The 23,275-nt window shown below is 40.6% G+C and overlaps 1 protein-coding gene across 1 annotated transcript in view; it reads left to right on the top strand.

Annotated features, from left to right (window-relative positions):
• The first annotated feature begins 3,314 nt into the window (after positions 1-3,314).
• lpar1 (lysophosphatidic acid receptor 1) overlaps positions 3,315-23,275 on the top strand; it is a 38,014-nt gene continuing 18,053 nt past the window's right edge. Inside the window, exon 1 of the mRNA XM_072455220.1 lies at positions 3,315-3,586. The gene's annotated coding sequence lies outside the window, so the exon portion shown is untranslated. The remainder of the gene's footprint in view (positions 3,587-23,275) is intronic.

The following is a 23,275-nucleotide window of genomic DNA, read 5'->3' as shown; positions in this document are numbered from 1 at the left end:
TACCATGCTGGTCCAGTTTTAACGAATGCTAAAATGTTCTCAGTAAGTTTATTTTTAAAATGTTCGTCAAGACATTGCCACACAATTTCAAATTTTACCAGTTCTTCCAAGCAAGATTTTTGGCATTAAATTAATGCATGGGAATAAACAGAAGATACACCTAACATCAACTTAACTTATACGTTTTTTAGGAGTTATACTATTTTTTCCTCATATTTGTTTCTATCATTACGCCTTATTTATTTATTTATAGCAAGTGCTAACTTTGGACTCCTGTCAGTGGTTGGGCTTTTCTACACTTTCTACAGTACAAATTTACACATCTACAAAACTCCAGTGTGTATTTGGCCTTATACGTGCTGTGTTTGAACTACTAATCTTTCCAACCAAAACCTTCAAGTTATTATATGTTGAACAATAAAGATTCAAGTCCATCGTTTAGATTCCCAAAGCCTTAAAAAAAATAATAGAAAAGTAGAGAATGTGCATAAATTCATTACTTGCAGTGGCTTGCTTAGTCTTTGACTTTCACAATCACTGCATCCAAATGATTTCTATTACTGTAATGTTTGCTGCTACTGGACCGACATTGCTCCTACTCCCTACTAAATCTCCTCTAAACACATTTGCATTTTGATTTTGGACCAATTTATGATATAAAATTATAACGGTGCGTCCTAACCGCCCCGTGATTTCTCCACCCGGAGTGCCTCTCTCAGCGCGCTGTGCGCTCTTTGTATTTGCAGAGCACCCAGTTAACTGCATCATGGTCCTTCACTTCTCTGATCTGCCCGGACACTTTACCCCGCTGTAGAGCGTTCGAGGGTGCACACTCGGCGCCTGCACCACACTCACCTGTTGAAGCTGTTGCTGCCTTCAGAGGCCCAACCAGAGGCACTGCTGAGGCGCGATTCAAAGCGCATGTTGCCGCGCTTGGTCTGGTCACGTGACCAGAGGACTCAACTATTTCATTGAAATATGTGTTTTTATTATGCATCATTGTTTCATTATTATTCATAATGAGGCTTAATTTCAAGTTAAAGAGGCAAATTATGATTTGGGGGTTTGTGTTGATTTATGCAATTTTTTTTGTTTAACCCCTATATTTTGTTAATTGGTTTGCCCGGGGGAGGGGCTAGGGGGTTTAAAATGGAGCTTTGCTCATTGTCGAAAAGAGAGAGCCTATAGAGCATGGCTACTGTGAGACCCTATTATTGTCGCTGCTGTAAGTTTTTGGATCCTGTAAATACTTTGTGTGATACTCGTTTTTTCACTGTACATATTCTACCACTGTTTTTGGGACTGGGTGTAAATACAAATCACCACACAAGCTTTCTAGAGGTCCACTGTGGCCCCCAGATAGATGGATCATAGTGAATATAATGTATCCATTGAACAAATCGCAATGAGGCTGACAATACTATGGACTTGAAGAACATTTCGAAGTTCTAAAACCCATGAAATGAAAGTGTGTCACTGCTTTAACACTCCACTGTGCTCCCAGCTGCACACACCTCGCTAAGTGTTCACAGATGGACCAAAACTGGCAGCTCCCAGTCGGTGTCCCGACCAAATAGTTTCTCATCACCCAAGAAGGTGCAGGCGGGTGGACACCAGCAAAGGGCAGACAGGAGGCACATATTTCCTATGCATTATGGGGAGGTTAATTAGTTAGGAATACTATATGTCTTTGAGTGTGTGGGTGTCAGTCGCACACCCTCCTCCTCCATCCCTCACTCCACCCCTTTCTCTCTTCCTGTCTCTCTCGTAACAAGTCACTGAGAAAAAAAATGTGTTTCCAATTAGCAACAGGGACCAACCAACTAATGGCACACTCAAAGGATGACTACAGGGACAACTTTTGGAAAATGCAGTGAGCTAAACTGGACAATTATTCTTGTAGCCCACGTAATCTTGTATTTATTTTTTATTCTTACACATATTTTTTGCATGTCTCTGTTTGATCCTAGTTAATATTTTTAACTACTGACAGTTTTATGTTCCACCTTACAACCAAAGCAAGTTCCTAATTTGTTCACTGACAATAAATTAGTACCCTTTTTAATCTACTTACCATAATAACAAAAGTAAATAATTTAGATAGACTGATGAAGTATGGAAAATGTATATGACATGTATAGCTCAATGGAGAATTACAAAGTCACATGCCTGGAAAGAATTCTGTTGGACAAATGTATCCCGTTTATTCACAACACCATGCTCATTATTTGCAGGGAAAGCAAAATGTTGGAGACATTTCACATCATTACTATGTTTTGGGACTGTCCTGTTGCTCAAAAAATGTTGGACTGAAATTAACAAGGCACTGCCATCCCTCTCAATTTTAAGAACTATGTCCCTGGGCCTCAAAACTCATGCCATAGACACAATACACTGGAGCATACTAAAAAAGGCCACCACATAGAAGGACATAGAACAGGGGTGTCCAAACTTTTTTCACCGAGGGCCACATTTTGAAACTTATATGGAGCAGAGGGCCACAAACAACCCGACAATGTTGAATTAGAAAGTGAATACTTAAAAATGTTGCATTTGTTATTGTTCGATGCGCATCCACACCTTTAATAATACTCGGGACTTTAATAATAGGTTGTTATCATATAAAAATGCTTGAATTCTTCCAATTTTACAGTAAAAGTACTACTTTTTGTTGTCTGGACCAGCTTAGCAGGAAGCCAGAGGGCCAACAAATATTGGTCTGCGGGCCGCATTTGGCCCCCGGGCCGTAGTTTGGACATGTCTGACATAGAAGGACCAGACTGACATACGTAACAGACATTAGACAAAAGGAAAAAAATTACAATCGGATTTAATTGCTCATTGTGTTCTATAATGTTATGTTATTCTTTAAAAAATAAAATCTAAATAATAATTCTAACAAATAATCTATATATCTAAACTGAGTGATTTTAGTCATGGTTATACAACAAGAAAAACTGTGTCGCAAAAGTAAAGTAAACTTGGCCTCTGTCCCCATTATTAAAAAAAACAGCAATGCCAACTTAATCAAACGTTTACGACTGAAAGATAAGCCACAAACACGCGTCAATGCCACTCTTTGTCACTTTTCTGCAGCAGCGCGCGCGGCCCAGGGTCCGTGCGTGCGTGAGAGTGACGTCACGCGCAGACAAAGGTCCTCTCGCGTGCGGAGCGGAGCGGCGGCAGTGACGGGAGAGCGGAGAGCCAGCGCGGAGCGGCACGGGCTCAACTTTACGCACTGACAGGACATCACCCAGAGCAGCAGCAAGTGGACCCGGGCAGCACACCGTCCCAAACACGTCACCTGTGTGTGTGTGTGTGGGGGGGGGGGGAGAAAAGCGCGCGAGAGGAGATCGGATTCACGCACGGACCTAAAATGAAAGGCTTACCTGGCTGTGCTTCTGTGGAGTTTGATTTCACATCGATTCCACTTTGACACTGCGCTGTACAAACTTTTCCCTTGATTTGGTTATAGGAGGATTTTTTTTTGTAAACCAACTATAATTTACTGGACATTTCCAAACAAGTCGTGGACTAATCTGCACTGTCAACTGACCGTTATCTCTTTTTTAGGGGGGAAAACGCTGTAAGTACTTAACCATCTCCTTACATTTTGGTATGTACTGCTTAAATCCCAATGCTACTAAAGTGGGCATCTGTACATAATCCCACTATACCTGCCACGTAGACGCACAAGGAGGGCACCGGCTCCAGATAAATGCTTTGATGTCATGAGCAGATGCCCGCCTTCTGTGCGTCTCCGTGCCGTTAGTTGCCGTTTGTTGCGTGCGTCATGAAAATGTGTGCGCTCAGGACGCAGTGGAGAGCTACTACTTGTTGCGCCACGATTGGATCTTTTTCAGGCATTAGGATATTGACTAATGTTTCTAGAAGCGAGTAGTGGAAAAAGCAGAGCTGGGCAGGGAGGGGAAAGTTTCACACGCGTCTTCATCAATGTTTGAATGGGCTTCTCACTCCGGCACAGACACCATTTGGTTGAACGTAGCTCTGGGTTTGAGTAGAACAAACTTTGACTTTGACATAGACTTTTTTGTGTATTTTAAGGACTAGTTTAGTTCTAAGATTAAGTCCAAACTCTACAGATTTCAGTTGTCTATGATTTTCAATTGTGGTTTAATGTACACTTCATATTGACTTATTTATGTACTCGTGGTTTATTTCCTCGTAGCCAATTAGTACCAGTAATTTACCAAAGATAAACATATTATTACATTATAAGTCCATAGTCCTTTAGTCCTGCCTTGGAACTGCATTTGTTTTTAATTACAATGGTTTTAAATCCTGGATTAGTCCTGGATTTGCCCTGGAATGAGTCCCAGTTTGATCTTGCCTTTATTTTCTCCTCTAAATAAACATAAATCTTCATAAGCACGAGTTATCTAGATTGATTCTAAAGCATATAGTTTGTGTATAATGGTGAAAAGTAGAAATCCTGTTCATTAATAGTCTCAAATATTTCAAGTGGATTTGGACTGGCCCCAAAGTCCACGCCTTGACACTGGTTACTACGACGATAGGCAATGCCCGTGTTGAGTTCTGGACATGGACGTGGACATGGGATAACTATTTTTCTGTTCATGGTTTGCCATAGCAAGGTCTGGGAATGTGGCAAACACACCAAATCCAAGGTGTAGAATAAGAAGTATAAGGATAACTTTGTCTTGTGGTGGCCTGTATATATTATATTCATAGTTTGGGTATTGAGTTTAAGATGATTATGATTATGTTGGGACATCGTAATGTAAGGATTAGAGGTTGAATGGTAATATTGTGTGGTTATAAATGAAGTAAACTACCTTACAAATACATTTATTAATTCATTATTTTTCTACCACTCGGGGTCGCGGGTGACTGCAGCCTATCCCAGTGACTTTGGGCCTTAGGCGGGGTACACCCTGGACAGGGGCCAGCTAATTGCTGGGTTAAGACAGAGACTAACGTTCACATTCATGAACACTCACTCAGGACCAATGAGAAGAACACATGCATGTGTTTAGACGGTGGGAAAAAGCCGGAAAACCTGGAGAGAACCCACAGTAACACGGGAAGAACATGCAGACTCCACCCAGAGAGATCATGTGATGTATATTTTAGTAATATGCAAAAATGGTAATTTTTGGTTGGTAATTGAGATAGAACAGGCACATATGAATCCTGTATAGTTGTGTCCTTGGGCAAGACACTTTCCTAGCCTTAACTTGTTATATTTGTGTTAGTTTGTGCAGTTGTTGAGGTGGAAGTTGGAGTTGCATAGTCCAATTCCAACAGATTATTTTTCAAAATGGATGTACACACTGGAAGTACAATTGAGGTGTCATGATTCAAATCTTAAAGATCACAATAACACATCTAGAGAAGACCAGTTCTTTTGATATATTGCATTAAAATGAAAGTAAAATTGACAAGATACGAAAATCGAATGCTCAATGTACATTACATGATGCGATGTATCTATGCGGTAGCCATTTTTATTTGCAATTATTGCTACAAAGTTTTGTTGCTAGTGCTAAATTACTTGACGTCCCTAAACATCCCTCAGGTTCTTTTAGCTGCATGTAGACTGGGACATGAGTGGTTTATAGGTTTGGGGGCAAAGACAAATTGAGTTTGGCTGTTGAGAGGAATCAACGTTCTATGTGCATGTAAATGTAGTCTATTGCATGTAGTTGTAGTTGCAAAACAAATTTCCCATTGAAGGAGTATTGTATGTTATAATTTGTAATATTTCCATCCTTGATTTGAGTTGCGCTTCAGAGAATGCTAATTATTATTCCTTTACCTTTCCTTTTGCTTCATGCCGTTTGTTTTAGCTTGACAATGTTGTGACAATCACATTAGTATTTATTTTCTTGAGCTAAACTTCCATCAGGCCAAAAGGAGTCACAGATTGCTGCTGCAGTTGTCCATTGGTGTGATCCTTTATGGAGCTGTTGGCCTGCCAGGGTTTATATGTGTTTTGGGGGGGAAAGTGAGACCAGTGTTTACCTGTGCCCCACTGCCACAGACCGCAGGGGTGCTTTGATGCCACAGGCCAGTGTGAAAGCCATTTGCACTTCACTGGACCAGGCGCTTTCATGCTGCTTTCATGAAATGATTCGTTATATCTAATGTTTACCTAAGAGACTTTTACAGATTTGGGCCAAGCCATATGTGTAATCTTGTATCATCAAAGCAAGTTCCTAGCCTGTGACTTGTGTTCACTGACAATGGCAATAAACCTTTTCTGATTCGGATTCTGGGGTATGTTTCTAGTCTTAAGTGAAATATCAGGGGAAAACACAATGTAAAAGTGTTCTGAATATTCTGGAACCTAATGTAAAATGCCTCAGTTGTCCCACTTTGTTTATCATGAAGTAGCATTTTTAATCACTCAGCTCCCTGATGATCCTAGTTGCTCTTAACTTGGTGAAAAAACAATGATTTAAAGCAAATTGGATATATGTACATAGTTGTGATGCAGTATAGTCTGTATTAAACTCGGAAGTCGTATAACTACTAAAAACATGTACAATAGGCACCTCCCCCTGAAAAAGAGATGCTACATCTCAGTGGGACTAATAACGTCAGCCTGCCCAGGGACTAGAGGAGCTACAAACTAGTACACTGTATCTTTCCTGTTAAGGTTAATGCACGTTGTGCACTGTCCATGTCTGAAATAAATTAAACTAACTAAAATGTTATTCAAAACCATGTAAATTAAGCTTGTTCTTAAAAGCTGTGTTTTCACTCTTATTATGGTGATGCGCTGCTCAACAGAATCTCTTAGAAACATTCCCAGCAGATGTTTTGTTTCTGTGCTGTACAATAGAGCTGGAAAATAAGCAGAGACAGGTGATTGAGTCCACAAGAAAGAGTGACTAGAATAGAAGACTAGATTTTATTGATTGTATATTACATATTATCAATAAATCAGAATCAGAAGAGGTTTATTGCCATTGTCAGTGAACAAAATTCACAAACATAGGAACTTGCTTTGGTGATTCGGTGCAACATATAACAATGAACAATAATAAAACAACATACATACAATAAAAAGGGGCATGCATTAAAGAAAAACTATTTAAATGTACTGTACGATAACAATAGACTTAGTATGTACATCAAATTTACAGTTAGATTTACAGATGTAGTGCAGAAAATGAACAGTGCAGTGAGTGATTGATTAAGTTATAGTTAAAGTGACAGTGTTTAAGAAGTGTTCATGAGTCCAACAGCAGAGGGAAAGAAACTTTTCTTGTGGTGGGAGGTTCTGGTCCGGATGGACCGTAGCCTCCTGCCTGTGGGGAGTGGCCTCCTGCCGGAGGGGAGTGGCCTCCTGTCTGAGGGGAGTGGCTCAAATAGTCCATGTTCAGGGTGATCTGACCTGCTCGTCCCAGAGTCCTGGAGATTGTGCAATTCATACATTTGGTCACACACTTTCTGATTTATTAACATTTTTGTATTTTGATCTGATCAGATTGTAACTCTTTTAAACTACTGCTTCACCAGTGATAACCCTTTGTTGAAAAAAAAATGTCACAAGATAATTTTCCACATTGGTGCGCAATCGTATTCACTTGTCCAATCTCTAATGTACAGTGTCTATGTTGTTCTTGTACATAAGACAATTGATTTATGCCCTAAACCAACCTGCCTCAACCCACTCCCTTTTTTTCAAAGCCACACAGTCCAATCATTTGTAGGTTTAAGGTCACATTCCACATTATATTGCCCATTTGCAAGCTCAATGTTGACTGTGCCAGTCGGCTGAACCGAACATCACAAGACAAGCCAATAACACCATATGACCTCTTTACTTCACAATACCAATACAAATACAAATTGAGCCCTAAAGCCACTTAATGGTGTGCTTGACAATGTACCATAAAATAAAATTAAAGTAGAGCAGCTATTTTATATTATGTGCTGTCAAACTACTTCTACTAATGATAATATTCTACTACTAGCAATGTGTTTTTTTATTTTTTTTATTATGTTATTTATTATTATTAGATTAGACGAGTAATGGAGGGACAAGCGGACATAATATATATATTTTTTTCAATTACACCCTATTTTGTTTTGGAACAATAATTGTTTGTGGTTGAATGGAATTTCAGAAGAAATTTCAAAGATCTTTGCGATTTCTGGACAAAAAATCACAAAAGAGAGTAAAACACTGCCCCACAACACATGCTTGCACGCCGGGGCCACCCTGAAAGCGTCCTAATGCCAGATCATCCACCCCAGGGCGCACTGTACAGTAAATACTCCATGCTTTATGTCTATCTAGACTTCACAAACAGCGCAATAGTCTAATTTACTGTCTCGCTAAGAGCACATCTATCTGTCGCCATGGCTTTTACGCTGCACCTTTCCAAATATTGGGATGGTTCACAGGATCTCGACGGTCGCCTCGGTAACCAGGAAGAACAGAGAGCCCAGACTAATAAACACACTTATCCTCAGAGTCATTGTACGGCTTTGGGCCATGCTTGAGAGATCCATCACGGGATGAAAGTGAAGTGAAGGGAGAGGTGGTCCTTCTCTCGACTCTTTGACCTTTGGAGTTAAGCCCAAACTAAACTTTGGGAACAGAGACGTAAGGGTCTGCCCTAGAGATATCAGCTTCATGTTCTCCTGCTTGGGCTCTGACATCCATCAAAAGGGAAGGGTCCTTGAAACATCTGGATCTCCCCCGCGTCCAGCCCCACCTCCCCCAGCGCGACCGAGCATCTACATTCCTGCCATTCCGATACACTGAAGGTCAGGTCTGCGCTCCATCAGTCGGGGCTGGCAACTGTGTCCCTCCTCGATATGTAGCGTTTGGGGCTTTTGAATACATTTGAATTCTGATTTGATTCTGAAAAGTGTGAGAATGTAAAAAAAAACAAACAAAAGAAACAACAACTCCAACTAATCCTTTCTCCTGGATCTCTAATTGTCCCTATGCATGGGTTTCAGCTTCCTTTACATGCAATTTTTCATAATTCTGAAACCCATGGATTCTGCACGATACAATCTAAAACAGAGGTCTTGCCATCTGCTGGTGCATTCAGGAGGGACGTTATTTAATTAATGCTTAAAAAATAAAAAATAAACAAATAAATAAATTAAATATCAAATTAAATATTTTTTTCTGTCAAATATAGACAATTGAATGTATTATTTTATTAATTTCATATCATTTTTTATTAAGGATACAAGTACAGACAGATGCCTAAGGGAAAAGAACAACAACATACATATATATAACATATATATATATATATATATATATATATATATATATATTTTTTTTTTTTTTTAAATATTACTTGGCATGTTTGGCGGGCCGGATTATAAAGACCAGCGGGCCGTATGTAGCCCGCGGGCCGTAGTTTGCCCACCCCTGTGCTGGACATTACAAGGTGGAACGGAGTGTGGTCATCTTTGGAGAGGGCGATTGCCTGAATGTAGATTCTGGAACATGGATGACTGAAACAAAATACCGAGCTAGGTAGAGGTGGGAGATATGTTGAAATATTGATCATTTAAAAATGGATGTTTTGGAGATAAGCAAAATTTGAACAGCGATCTTTAACATCAATAATTTTAGAAAATAACTTCAACCATGTAGTGTAATCTTTTTAATGAAGGTGGATAAAAGTAAGTAAAACATTTGTTCTTCGGGCTATGATTGTATTGTAGAAACGATGTCAGGGTTAGGGCTGAGGTCATGTCAGGTTGGGTTGGAGCTTGGCCTTTAGAACCCAAACCAGTGTAAACCAGCTTGATTTACTGTAAACACATTCCAAATGATGGCGTTACACATATACATACATATCATTTATAGTTTCATAAATCAAATTACCTACTTCAACTTGGGTTAGGTAAGGATAATTACTCAACAAATCCTTCTTTAAAATGGAAATAAGTCACAGGTCAGATCTGTGGAAATCTGTGGATCTGCTCAAATTGAGCCAGAGGAAGTCAGTATTCTCAGGACGTGATTGTTGTCTGGTAAAGGACTTAAAGCCATGACAAGTTTGTGGAAACAATCCCAAACAAATAATGAAAAGGAGAGAAATGTGTGGATTTTTATTTTGGATATTTCTTCCAAAAACAGTAAATCTCACTGAGGCCCTTGCCCACCATCTGAGATTATCATCAAGTTCTAAAACGTGATCACAAGCTATTACATAAAAGCAAGATAGATACGTTGAATGTCATAATGTGGAACAATCTACGCAAAGCAAAACACCTCCAAGCAGAAAAGCAGGCGGCAGACTTCAAACCCAAAAAGTTATAAATATTATTTTTCTCACGAACACACTATCTCTTGACTCAAACCTTACTTGAAAGTTCCATTACATATACTTGCTGCTCATTCTAAGTCTTATCTCCAAACCTGATAAGTGTGTGAGAAAATGAAATTAAATGATATGGTCAATTGCTAAACTTACAACACTCTTTTGCTTTCTTATCTGTAAAACTGTCACTAACTTGAGGAATTAAACGTGTTAGACCAAGAGATTGGAAGAAAATTAAAGAATTAATAAACAAATTAAACTATTTCATATATATGTTGTTTGGTCACAGTCTCAATAATCATGAATAGATTTTTAAATTGTGATGCTCTTTTCTAGCGATAGTAGTAACTCTAAAATCTGATAATGTGACTTCACTTCTCTGAATTAAATGCGCTTCAGGCTGACCACAATTCCTGACATTTGTGTTTTTATATTACAGTGTGGGCGACTGTCAGACTAAGAGGAACTAGAAATATGCAGAGTAAAGGAAGTAAAGTGACAGTTTTGGGTGTAAATCTTATATATATACTGTTGGACATCAGACATTTTTTAAATATATTTTATATATAAACTTACCGAGGTGGATATAACTTACATTTACTCACATTAACTCAACTAACTTAAGTTACTAAGTTAAATTGTAATGGTCAGGCACAATACTTTTGCTTTTGCTTCTACTTCTACTAAGAAAAAAACACAGTAATCTCGTTTTGAAACACACAGCAACAAAAAATACAAAATTACCTATTTAAAGATTTAGGGAAGAAAATTAAATAAAACAAATATTTATACATACATGGATGTACAAATTTAAGTTCACTTATGCATACACACACACACACACACATACATTTTATCTTATACTTATATTAGAATAATAAATAATACAAATAAATAAAACAAATAATAGTTAGGGGATTAGTCACGTCCACCAGTGACAAAAGCTTAGTTGACAATATTAAATCCATTTGAAATGTGTGTTTCTTGCACCGCTCCTACAGAAATGTTAGTTTAGCACATTTTTGAGAGAAAACTCTTGCATATATTATGTGAAATCGACTCTTTTTTATCTCATTGGCAAAAATAATGAACATATAAAAAACAACAATGTATTTGTGCAACCTACAAGCGACAAAAGTCATGTTTGTATTTTGCTGCCTCATTAAACTGAATCGAATGTTTATATCAGTTCCAGGCTGTGTGCGCAACAATTCAAATCACGTCATTCCTGGAAACATTTATTCCTGATCAAACCAAGTTCAAGATCTGGAGATGGTCAGTGCGAAGATGAGCTTGCCACAGCGGGTCAAATGTAGGGGACAAATGTCTCCACGGAAACAAAATGAACATACATGTTTTTTTCTTGTGCACTTTCGTTGAGGACTCCTGGATAACTCTAAAGAAAGTTTGATGAGTCAGACTTTTCAGATCCCTAAAGACCGTTCCGACACACTCCCATCCCATTCTCTGTGCGCTGCGCTGATGTAATAATGCTCTCTGTGTCCAATAATGTGATTTCATCTGACTGAAAACAAGACCACACCCTGTAATAAAGAGCGGGGGGCTTACACATGTGGTACAGCTGTGAGCTCACTGCCATTGTTAGCAGTGGCGTTTGTGAAAGACTTTTTAATGGAAGTCTTTAAGTTGGTGACACACCCAGCGTCGACCCGGTGTTGTAGGCAAATGCAACACTGTGTTAGAAAGTTAGCTTTTGTTTTTTTTTCCTAAGGGTGTTTTATTGCTAACTGAAAGGAACGGTGGAAAAGCGGTCACTGGCACATTTTGGAAGATTGTATTGTAAATGTACTGTGCATTTGTCGCAGTACAAGCAAAATTAGATAAGATAAGATAAGATTTTCCTTTATTGTCCCACATGGGGAAATTTCATTGGTGCAACGCAGGTAGATACAGAGGTAGATACAGAAGAACAGATCACTTATAGGAAGTCTGAAAAACACTTTCAGTAGAAGATCTCCTATAAATAAATAAAAACTCCCATAGACAAATAAATAAATAAATAAATACATAAATACCATTGCATGTGATCACGACAGTAATTGCACATGAATATGTGCACATAGATTGCACATGAATTTCACAGTAATTGCACATGAATTGCACATGAATTCCAACAGCAATTGCACATATGACAGAATTGCACATCAGTATTAGGTTAGGTCAGTATTGCGAGTGTTCAGGACTAACAGTGTTTGTTATAAAGTCTAACAGCAGCAGGAAGGAAAGACCTGCGAAACCTTTCCTTCACACAGCGAGGGTGGATCAGTCTCTCACTGAAGCTGCTCTCCAGAGTGGAGAGAGTGTCCTGCAGGGGGTGACACTCATGGTCCAGCATAGATGTGAATCTAGCCAGGACCCTCCTGTCCCCCACCTCCTGCACCGAGTCCAGAGCACAGCCCAGGACGGAGCTGGACTTCTTGATGACTCTGTCCAGCTTCCTCCTCTCCCTCTCTGTGATGCTGCTGCTCCAGCAGGCCACACCATACAGGAGGGCTGATGCCACCACAGAGTCGTAGAAGGTCTCCAGGAGTGGCCCTGTCACTCCAAAAGACCTGAGTCTCCTCAGGAGGTAGAGCCGACTCTGGCTCTTCCTGTACAGTGCGTCTGTGTTATGAGTCCAGTCCAGTTTGTGGTTCAGATGAACACCCAGGTACTTGTATGAGTCCACTCTCTCAATGTCCCGTCCCTGGATGTTCACTGGTGAGGGGGCAGTGGAGTGGCGTCTGTGGAAATCCACCACCATCTCCTTGGTCTTCCCCGCGTTGATGAGGAGGTGGTTCCGCTGACACCAGTCCACAAAGTCCTGCGCCAGTCCTCTGTACTCCGCGTCATCGTCGTCCGTGATGAGTCCGATGATGGCAGAGTCGTCAGAGAACTTCTGCAGGACACAGCTGTCCGTGTCATGTCTGAAGTCTGCAGTGTAAAGGGTGAAGAGAAAGGGCGCGAGGACAGTGCCCTGGGGCGCCCCCACACTGCAGGTCCGAGTGTCAGACACACAGTTCCGGGCTCTCACAAACTGGGGTCGGTCTGTGAGGTAGTCCAGGATCCACTCTGCCAGGTCATACTCCACACCAGCCGTCTCCAGCTTGTCCCTCAGGAGCAGCGGCTGGATGGTGTTGAAGGCGCTGGAAAGATCGAAGAACAGAATCCTCACAGAGCTGCCAGGCTTTTCCAGGTGAGAGAGAGAGCGGTGCAGCAGGGAGATGACGGCGTCCTCCACTCCGATGCCAGACCGATATGCAAACTGCAGCGGGTCCATGGCTGAGCTCACGGTGGAGCGGAGGTGGTCCAGGACTAGCCGCTCCAGTGTCTTCATCAGGTGGGACGTGAGAGCCACTGGCCTGAAGCTGTTGAGGTCTTTGGGGCGCGGTGTCTTAGGCACAGGTACCAGACAGGAGGTCTTCCAGACCTGTGGTACCACCCTCAGCTTCAGGTTCATGTTGAAGACATGCTCCATAACTCCACACAGTTCATCTGCGCAGGACTTAAGGAGCCTGGGGCTGATGCCATCAGGTCCTGCTGCCTTCCTCACTTTAATCCTCTTCAGCTCACTCCTCACCTGTGCTGTTGTGACAGTCAGTGGTTGGCAGGGGGACCGTGTGCTGGGGGGATGGGTGAGTCCAGGCGAAGTGGGGAGCTGATGGTCCGGGGCAGATAAGCGAAGAGGAACAGATGCAGGGCATTGTCCAGCTGTGGAAGAGGGAGCATGCAGCTGTGCAGGGGGAGGGGCGGGTGACCGATCAAACCTCAAGAAGTGAGCATTTAAATCATTCACCCACTGTAGATCCCCCTCTGTCTGGGCAGGGGGGATTTTGAAGCCCAAGATGGTTTTCAGGCTCCTCCACACTCCCTGAATGTTCTTTTGCTGCAGCTGCTCCTCCATCCCCCTCTTGTAGCCGGCCTCAGCCTGCCTGATCTTCCTCCTCAGCTCCTTCTGCACAGTCCTCAGCTCCTCCTGACCTGAAGGCTCTCTTCTTCTCCTTCAGCAGAGCCTTCAGTTCACGGTTAATCCATGGCTTGTTGTTTGGAAAACACCGCACCGTCCGGGAGGGAACAATGTTCTCAAAACAGAAGTTGATGTAGTCCGTGATGCACTCTGTGATGGTGTTGATGTCCTCCCCATGTGGGTCATAAAGCTTAGTCCAGACAGTGGTGCTGAAGCAGTCCCTCAGAGCCTCCTCGCTCTCAGCAGACCACATCCTCACCTCACGGGACACCACAGGCTGCCTGCGCACGATGGGTTCATACACAGGTCTCAGATGTACAAGGTTGTGGTCCGAGCTGCCCAGGGGAGGGAGGGGGGAAGAAGAATAAGCCTCCTTGGTGTTGGCAAAAAACAAGTCCAATGTTCTATTCTCTCTGGTGGGGCAGGTAACATACTGGGTGTATGTTGGTAGAACAGAAGAGGGAGAAGCGTGGTTAAAGTCACCAGAGATGAGGAAGAGAGCCTGTGGATGCTGTGTTTGCAGCCTACAAGTGCAGGAGAGCAGTGCTTCACAAGCATTTTCAGCATTGGCAGACGGGGCCACATAGACTGCGATCAAAATCACATGTGAGAACTCCCGGGGCAGATAATATGGCCTCATGCCAATAGCCAATAGTTCAATATCCTTGTTACATAGCTGCTCCCTCACTGTGCAGTGTTCGGGTTTGGACCAGCTCGTGTTCACATACACCGCCAGACCTCCACCTCTTTTCTTCAAGCATTCTCTCGTTCTGTCCGCCCGCAGCAGATGAAAATTGTCCAAACCTACAATAGAGTCTGGCATTTCTGCTGTTAACCAGGTCTCTGTGAAAATCAAGACGCTGCTGTCCCTATAAATCCTCTGGGACCGCATGAGGCTCGCTATTTCCGTCATTTTATTTTGAAGGGACCTCACGTTACCCATGACTACGGTGGGAACCGACTTCCTGTTTGTCCCTCTCTTCTCTCGGAGTTTACGTCCAGCCCGTCTGCCTCGTTGCGTTTTCCTTAGGATGTCCGCCGGGATAACGTGACGATCTCCGGGTAAGACGACTGTTCTCCGCACTTTCATGAGTTCCTCCTTTGTGTAAACGTGTTACGGCGCCGGGCGGGGGGCGGGGCCGGAGCCGGGGGGCGGAGCCAAGACACATCGCAACGACACGACGAAAACACTCAATCCAGCCGAATAAAGTCAAAACAAGTTAATTTAAAGCGATTCCAGTGCGTGTCCCGATCGTTCGTGAAGTTCCTCTTTCATATAAACGTGTATATAAACGTGTACCGACGACACGCCATACTTTAGCGCGGCCGGAGGGCGCGGGGGGGGGGGGGGGGCTGGTGGGCTCGCTCGGAGCTAGCTCACGTCACAACAACACAACGAAAAACGCTCAAATCCAGCCGAAAAAAGTCAAAAACAGTTGAATTAAAAAACTATTCCAGCGCGTGTCCCTATCGTACAGTAAAATAGAAAAAATATACTAATTATATTTACAAAATATAGGAGATAAAGCACAATAAGTGTGAGAAAGAAGAGAGAGCGTTTACACCGGGCTGCCAGCTGTACCAGCGCCTTATGACGATAGTTTGTAATTTGTTTATTGAAATACTAAATTCACAAGACTTTTCATCATGTAACCTTCTTGATGTGCCAGGGATGTTTTCTTCATACACGTTTATAATTAATGCCATTATTCTATCCTCCATACATCAAACTGTCAAGGAGATAAAGTTCATGAAAGGAAGGACAAGACATAAACTGATTTCAACCTCATCATCTACTGTCCATAACACAAGAAATTAAATCAACCTAACTCAATGAAACAGTGGGGTTCAAGCTCCCGTCAGTGACCAGTGCTGCCCTTAAACATAACTCTCACTTAGGGCAGTTGAAGCTACCATTATGTGTGGCTTAAAGAGGGCAAAAATCATTTAATGTTGTCATTCCTGTCCTCTGTGATGAAATCAAACAATTTTTAATGATAGATTATAGTGAATAAGTCAATAATACACTGATAATAACATGTGAAATTAACATAAATAGCCAGATATACAAGCTTTTTACATTCAGAGTATAGATTGAACTGAAGTAACTGACATTTTGAACTGAAATAACTGACATTTTAATGCTAACAAATATACTGTAATATATATTGTGACCTGAATAATCATGATCATAATCAAATAATCTTGACATCTCTTGTAAATCCATATCATCTGTCTCAGGAATGCTTTGTTAAATTCAGGGAGATTACGAGACAATATAAAGTTCCACCCTTCTCTGTTTTGAACGTCATTCTTATGTCATTTAGCATGTGAGAGCCATTGTGTCATACCAAGTTTAGTTACAGAACTCTACTTATGCACTGGAACTTATTTCTGTGCTACATTTCTAGAGGATTAGACCGGATTATGTTTATGTTTTTACCTCATAACTTCCTTAAAACCTCTTGGACCCAAACATGTGGCACAGATCATGCTTGTGCTGGTAAAGAAGCTTATACCGACTGACATTCTCTCTAATGAGAGGGCGCCATGTGCCACTCTACAGATAATAACACAGGGACAAGATTTGGGTTGTCAACAGTTGCACCAGATCTGTGGATTTATGGACAAATTAACATGGGATTTATGATTCTGGTTGTTGTTTGGAAATAAAACAATGCTTCCAGTGGTCAATGGACAAAACAAAAGCCACCTTGAAATATGGTCACTTAATCTACAAATTGCTACATCTTCGATTAGGTCTTTTTCTGAGAAATCACAATTTACATAAGCACTAAACAACGATGAGTCATGCTTTAAACAGTTTTAATCACCACGTGCAGCAAAGTAGTGGTCCTAAGCAAAGTCACTATTTTTGCTATGCCCTTGGTATACATTTTAAAATCTTGGCATCAGCAAATATTGGTTTTCAGCCACAGCAGCAAGATAAAGAAAATCACATTTTGCAGTTAATTCCACCATGCCTTTCATAATGGTATGCAGTATGTAGTATCTGCTTCACTGGAACAGAAATCTAGCACTTGGGTTTGTTTGCACAGACTGGTAGCCATTTCAGCCCCAGGGCAGCTGTGACTACAATTGAGAAACTGAGAAGCATTTTGACTAAATATATATACATATATATTTTAAATGCAGGCGTTTGCCCTAAATGTGTACATAAAAGTGAAAAAGTGCAATTTGTTTAAGTAAACTGATTTATATTCAGCCCTGCGACAAGTTGGCCACTGTCCAGGGTGTACCCCGCCTAAGGCCCGAAGTCACTAGGATAGGCTCCAGTCACCCGCGACCCCGAAAGGGAACAAGCGGTAGAAAATGGATGGATGGATTTATATTCAGCTGTTGCTTATCCTATAGCATAATACTGGAGTGTGCATGTTAGTATGTACACAGACAAACACACAGCTCATGTTTGGAAGTGTTAGCACGCTGTTTCAGGTCTGTGCTGTGTGCTGTGGCCGGGGAGCGCAGGGGAACAATGGGGGCATTGTAAGGAGCTGGCAGAGTGGAGAGTGAGAGCCGGGGTACAGGAGGAGCACAGAGAGGCAGTCTGCTAGGAGAGGATAGACCAGCCAAAAGTCAGGGAACGTACAGACGGACGGCAAGAAAAACAAGGGATGAAGAGTGATAGATGTGGGCTAGGTAATGTATAGGCTGGGAGGAGGAAGATGTAAAGCTGGGAGTGAAAAGAATAACATGCCATAATAAGAAATATATAGGGAATTTCAGCAAATCTTCTGGTCCAAAAATTACATTTTTTACATTTCTCAAAGAAGATGGCAGAAGAGGTTTTATAATGTAATAACCTTCTACTGACCTTTATTAAAACCACTATCTTAATATATAGAGATTTTTTAAAACGTTTTTTCTCTGCTATTCCTATAGCAGTGGACTTTAAATATATTGAAAACAAATGTTGACACATGCACAAAATAGAGGGACATGTGGAGACAACAAGTCATTGAACGATTAACTGAATTGTCTCCCACATGTGTTGCATTTGATGTAGGTTCGACTGAGCCTCACTTTTAATAAGACTTAGAACTTTGATGACTTCCTATTGCTATTAAGGTTATTAAAAAATCATGTGAAACCTTTGGTCATTTGGGCAAAATTCAGCAAGATGTGTAAGTTTTGACACCACTGCCCTGTAGCTAAACATAGTAGCTCAAGTTACTTTGAACCATTATTTCATCCCTTCAATAACCTGTGTTTTTTTAACAAACATCATTCGACAAGGCTTCACATCAGCTAACTATAGCCAACATGTATACTCTACTATACAACACTATGGCCGACCACAGCACTGCATTCACCGTTTGTGTTTTGTGTCTTGCCCAATGATACAACAAAAAGTATCAAAAGGAGAGCTGAGATTTAACCACCGACCTACAAGATGACAACTCTACTATTTGAGTCATTGAGCCACCCCAACATATACAGTATGTCTAATTATGCAATCCCCAATGGGCTAGAAACATTTAAGAAATAACAAGTGACTTGCCATTTAGCCAAAAAGTGAACAGAAAGCCCTACAAACAGTTTGATGATAGGCTTTGCCCTTTATTAATGTTAAAGTACTTTCTTTCTTTTTTTTTACATTGACTACTGTCTATTTTCAGTTAAAACCTACTTACTGGCAGAAGTATCCAAGTAGCCCAAATAAAATCATAAGGCAACACAAGTTCTCCAAATAAACTCGACATTTTTGTTTTTGGTTTTGCCGTTTCTACTTTTCCCAGAGCAGTTATCTAGTTTGTGATTAAGTCAGGCCTGGGCCGCTGATATACATTTCAGATGTTATGGCCTCCACTCAAACCCTGCGGACTTCAAAGTGTGGAGGAGCCCTGCACAGGAGCGCTGCCATGGTTTAATAAGTCAGAGAGGCAGAGAGGCCAATGAGCTGAGCCTATGTAATGAAACACAAATGTATTGTACTTTCAGTTGCAAATGACGTTCTTGGCAATGGGAATTTCTGTACAATGAATCATCTTCTGTAAAAGCAAAAAGTTATTCAGAAAAGATCCATATGTTGGACCAATGTTACCACCTGGGTTTTGCTTAATAACATATAATCTTTTCTTCCCAATAAAATATGTTAATGGATATAAAATAGCTTGGACTAAAACTGCGTGCTCTTAATCTGAAAGCACTTTTGTCCGAGATAATAATGAGTGTAATAAATAATGCATGGGTTATGTTTTTAACGTTTTTTTTTTTACTGTTGCAAAGACTGGTCCTGTTGTTGAGTGGTGGCAAATGTGTATAATTTTTGTGTCCTCGGGCAATACATTTCACCCATCCTTACTGGAATGTAAGACGTGAGCACCTTTGTTCGCTACAATGTAAAAAGTGTCAAAGAACACCATGTAAATCAAACACATTTGTACTGTAATAATGTGCAGTTATAGTCTTATTACATACCAGAACTCAATGGAGCGTATGCACCAAAGATCTGTCCAGGCATTTCTCCAGAAGTTAGGGTGAGCAGGCTTAAGTTAAGCTGTACGTTTCTTCAGTACCATGACCCTTTGCCTGACCAGCTGAAGATACACGCTTTGCCAAAACTTTACAAAGATGTGTAGTCTTGGCGGCAAGATTAATACATCAGGGTCACGCCTGCTAAGAAGAAATAAGAAAGAAAATATTGGCCGTCAAATAAAAGATTGAAGCTCCGACCGCTGTTAATCTGAGGTGAGACAAGTTTAATTTTGTTTTAAATCAAAGATGACCAATTTGCTTCTCCAATTTCCATGACGTCACTGAAATAAGCAAACTCTGTCTGGGTTTTGGCTGAGACGCAGCAGAGGTGGGGACCAGACTGAGAGATATACTCTATAGATTATACACAGAGAAGCGGTCTGGATTCCAGGCCATATGTCCCCCACAAAATGACATTAAATCTTGTACTATATAATTAAACTACCTTGATTTGGCTATGGTTACATCATCCTTAGAATGTTCTGTCTACAGTAGAGCATGCAAATTACTCTTTGATATTCAAATACATTTCTCTTTTCTGCTCTAAATTGAAGTGCCCACATAAAAACTATAGCATGCATTCACATGTCTCTTGCATTTAGAACTTAATCCAACATAAGTGCGCACGCTATCTTCAAATCCATCTCCTTAATATGTCCTTGCTCATCCCCAGGGTGGACTTCACATGTGTGCAGCCTTGCAGAGCAGGGAGCAGCCGGACACTTGACACAATAACAAATGTTCTCTTAGCACAGACTAAACGCTCCTTTACAGTAAGAATAACACGTCAAACCTCAAATCCAACCTGCAGCCACTACAGTCGCTAAGTACTTTAGCTTTAGCCATAAGTGGAAGTCCTGATGTCAACACTTCTTAAACATACAGTGTTTTGTAGTGAGATTTCTTGTGATAATTGTAGAAACAGATTCAGTTATAGTCATCTGCACATTGTTTTTAGAAAAACAAAATGTTTCTTGAGTCTTGTGATAAGTTAGATAGTTTGTCAAACCCAGAAATGCAGTTGCCTTTATAATGTTTACAATGTAATATTTCCATTGTAGTGGTAGCTAACTGCTTGTCTGATCTGAGATGTTATAGCTTCTCCTTGACTGGAAGGAAAATGGGAATGATCCATAGTATGACTTTAAACCGCTGTATCCATCTCCATGGAGACAAGCATGTAACATCACCAGGCAAAGTTACAATTCAGATCTGTGTCTTTTTGCCACCACTTTAACAACCTGTCAGAAGCATGGGTGCTGTACCAGATCTTTAGCTAGGCTTGGTGAAGACTACTTTATCTGGAGGATTGTGCATGTTTGAGGTTGGGTTTGTCGTGGGAGGGGATGTGGATGGTAATTGACAGGCTCAGGTGCAGATAAATGAGTGGAAGAAGGTTTACTGATCAGCAGAAGAGATGGGTGCGGGATGTTCCGGGCAGAAGCGTGCATGATGACGCTCATAACTATACCCTTTGGTTACGCTAATTATATTACGAAAAGGAAATGCTTTATTCTTGATATACTGTATATGGATGTAGATATTCCTGAACTGTCTGATATATGTGGATTTTTCTCAAAACAGCAGACTTTAGTATTCTAAATTAATGTGGTGCACATGTTGGTATGTTTGCTGCAAAAGCAACCTTTTTACATATCAAAGCACAGCGAAGTTCAGCAGAAAGTAGATCAACTTATAATAGCATGTAAGACACTTGATAAAATAAAATAAAAATCCTTCTTTCAGTTTCAGTTACTTAATTGATTGTATCAGCTAATCAAGTAACCTGCCTTTCAGCACGTTGGTAAATTAATATATGTGCAAAAGGACAAGAAAACACAACCCTCAATAGATGTTTCTTCAACCCCCAATAGATTGCAAACATGTTCAGTTTGTTTAACCATAAATTAATAGATCTTCCAGTCCCTGCTCTTAATTATACCCCAGTCCATGTTCATCTTAATTGCAAAGTGTCCGCGATAATCAAGTGTGTGTTATGTGCACACACGGATGTCTCTGTGTTGCTGATGTTTGAGTAATGACCTCACTCACGCAGACTGCAGGGTGGTCCTCCCAGAGCTTATTAGAAAAACACACACTTTTGAGGTTGCCCCTTCACACCAGCATCGTTTATCACACATCTGACTCATGGTGGCCAACACTGGGCATTCTGTTCTGCACTTAACACTTAACACATAAACTTCAAAAATGCAACTTAGTCAGTCCCAACTGTTCCTCACACAGCCAGGTGCAGGCCAAAGTAGAAATCCTCAATTTTCTCATCCAATCTTCATCCAGTAAAGTCGCACCCTTGAGTTATTGCATACAAAACGGTCTGCTTTTCCCTCCACTGGCTCCGATGTGATGATGAAAGTGTCAGGAATGTGTTCTGTGAGGCCAGTGACACTTCCTCTACTTTCTAGTAATGGCCTGGAAACACCATGCGGGAGGAAGTACTGCCTTTCAATAGTGCAAGAAGAAAAAGTATCCAAGTAAAAGCACAAGTTAAATTCAAATATAGAAGCACATAGATTCATATCTGTTTTTTTGTTTTTTTTGACAACTATAATATTAAAACCCTGCTGTGTAACATTTGTGAAAGAAAGCCAGCTGCCTGTTGCCACCGTGACATCTATAGTTAAATACATGCTTTTTGATGCTTAATGCTTGATTATTGGCTGAAATGTTACGCAGTGGGGCTTTATTGTGTGTTATCTCGATGGATTATGCAGATGTGATCATTAACATTTGCAACATAATTTACTGGTTCTGTAGCTGGTGTTTCGCAAATAGTTAACCTTTCAGATTGTTCATTTAGACGTAGATTCATAACATAAATAATGCTGTTGTATTGATCATACTTACATAAAAATTATTTACAGTACTATTAAAGACAAAATAATGATCTTAAACAATACTTTTTTAAATGTATATATCTTTGAAGGAATGAACAGTGACTACAATGTGCATAATACAGTAAATTAAATGACATAAACTCTGATTAGTGCTACTGAGGTTCTGCTATGACTTTTGGCATTTGAGGACAGACTATACATAATTCTTCCTTAAAATGGGGTTCAGTACTTGTTCAAATGAGTTTTGATAATGTAATGTATATTTATTGCTTTGCATAGACTTAATACTCGGAATACTTGCCCAAATACATTTTAAAATGTAGACTCATTCAATAAATAAGTGAAATAGCATGCATTGTATTGCTTTGACCTCCTCTAAAAGAAGTGAATTATAGTTTGTGTTATTATATGTTATCTCATGATCCCTCTACATTATGCAACATTGTTTTTTTCATGGATTTCAGAGCAGCGTCTAAGCCCAGTGCTTCCCTGCAGCTGGGATGGAGTTAATGTTCTTTGGCAATGTCTTCCTTGCTTTGAACTCTGATAGATTTCCCAGGAGTGTCATTAATTCTTCACATTATTGTTAACATTGATAGTTTGGACAATACTTCCAACATTGCAGTAACAATAAGGGCTTGAAATCAAAAGGCTGTAACTTT

This window comes from Eucyclogobius newberryi, unplaced genomic scaffold (assembly GCF_026437365.1).
Source record: "Eucyclogobius newberryi isolate DKJ021-1_F unplaced genomic scaffold, fEucNew1.0.hap1 SCAF_2, whole genome shotgun sequence".
In the NCBI taxonomy this organism is placed as follows: domain Eukaryota; kingdom Metazoa; phylum Chordata; class Actinopteri; order Gobiiformes; family Gobiidae; genus Eucyclogobius; species Eucyclogobius newberryi.
This window is presented reverse-complemented; position numbering and strand designations above follow the sequence as displayed.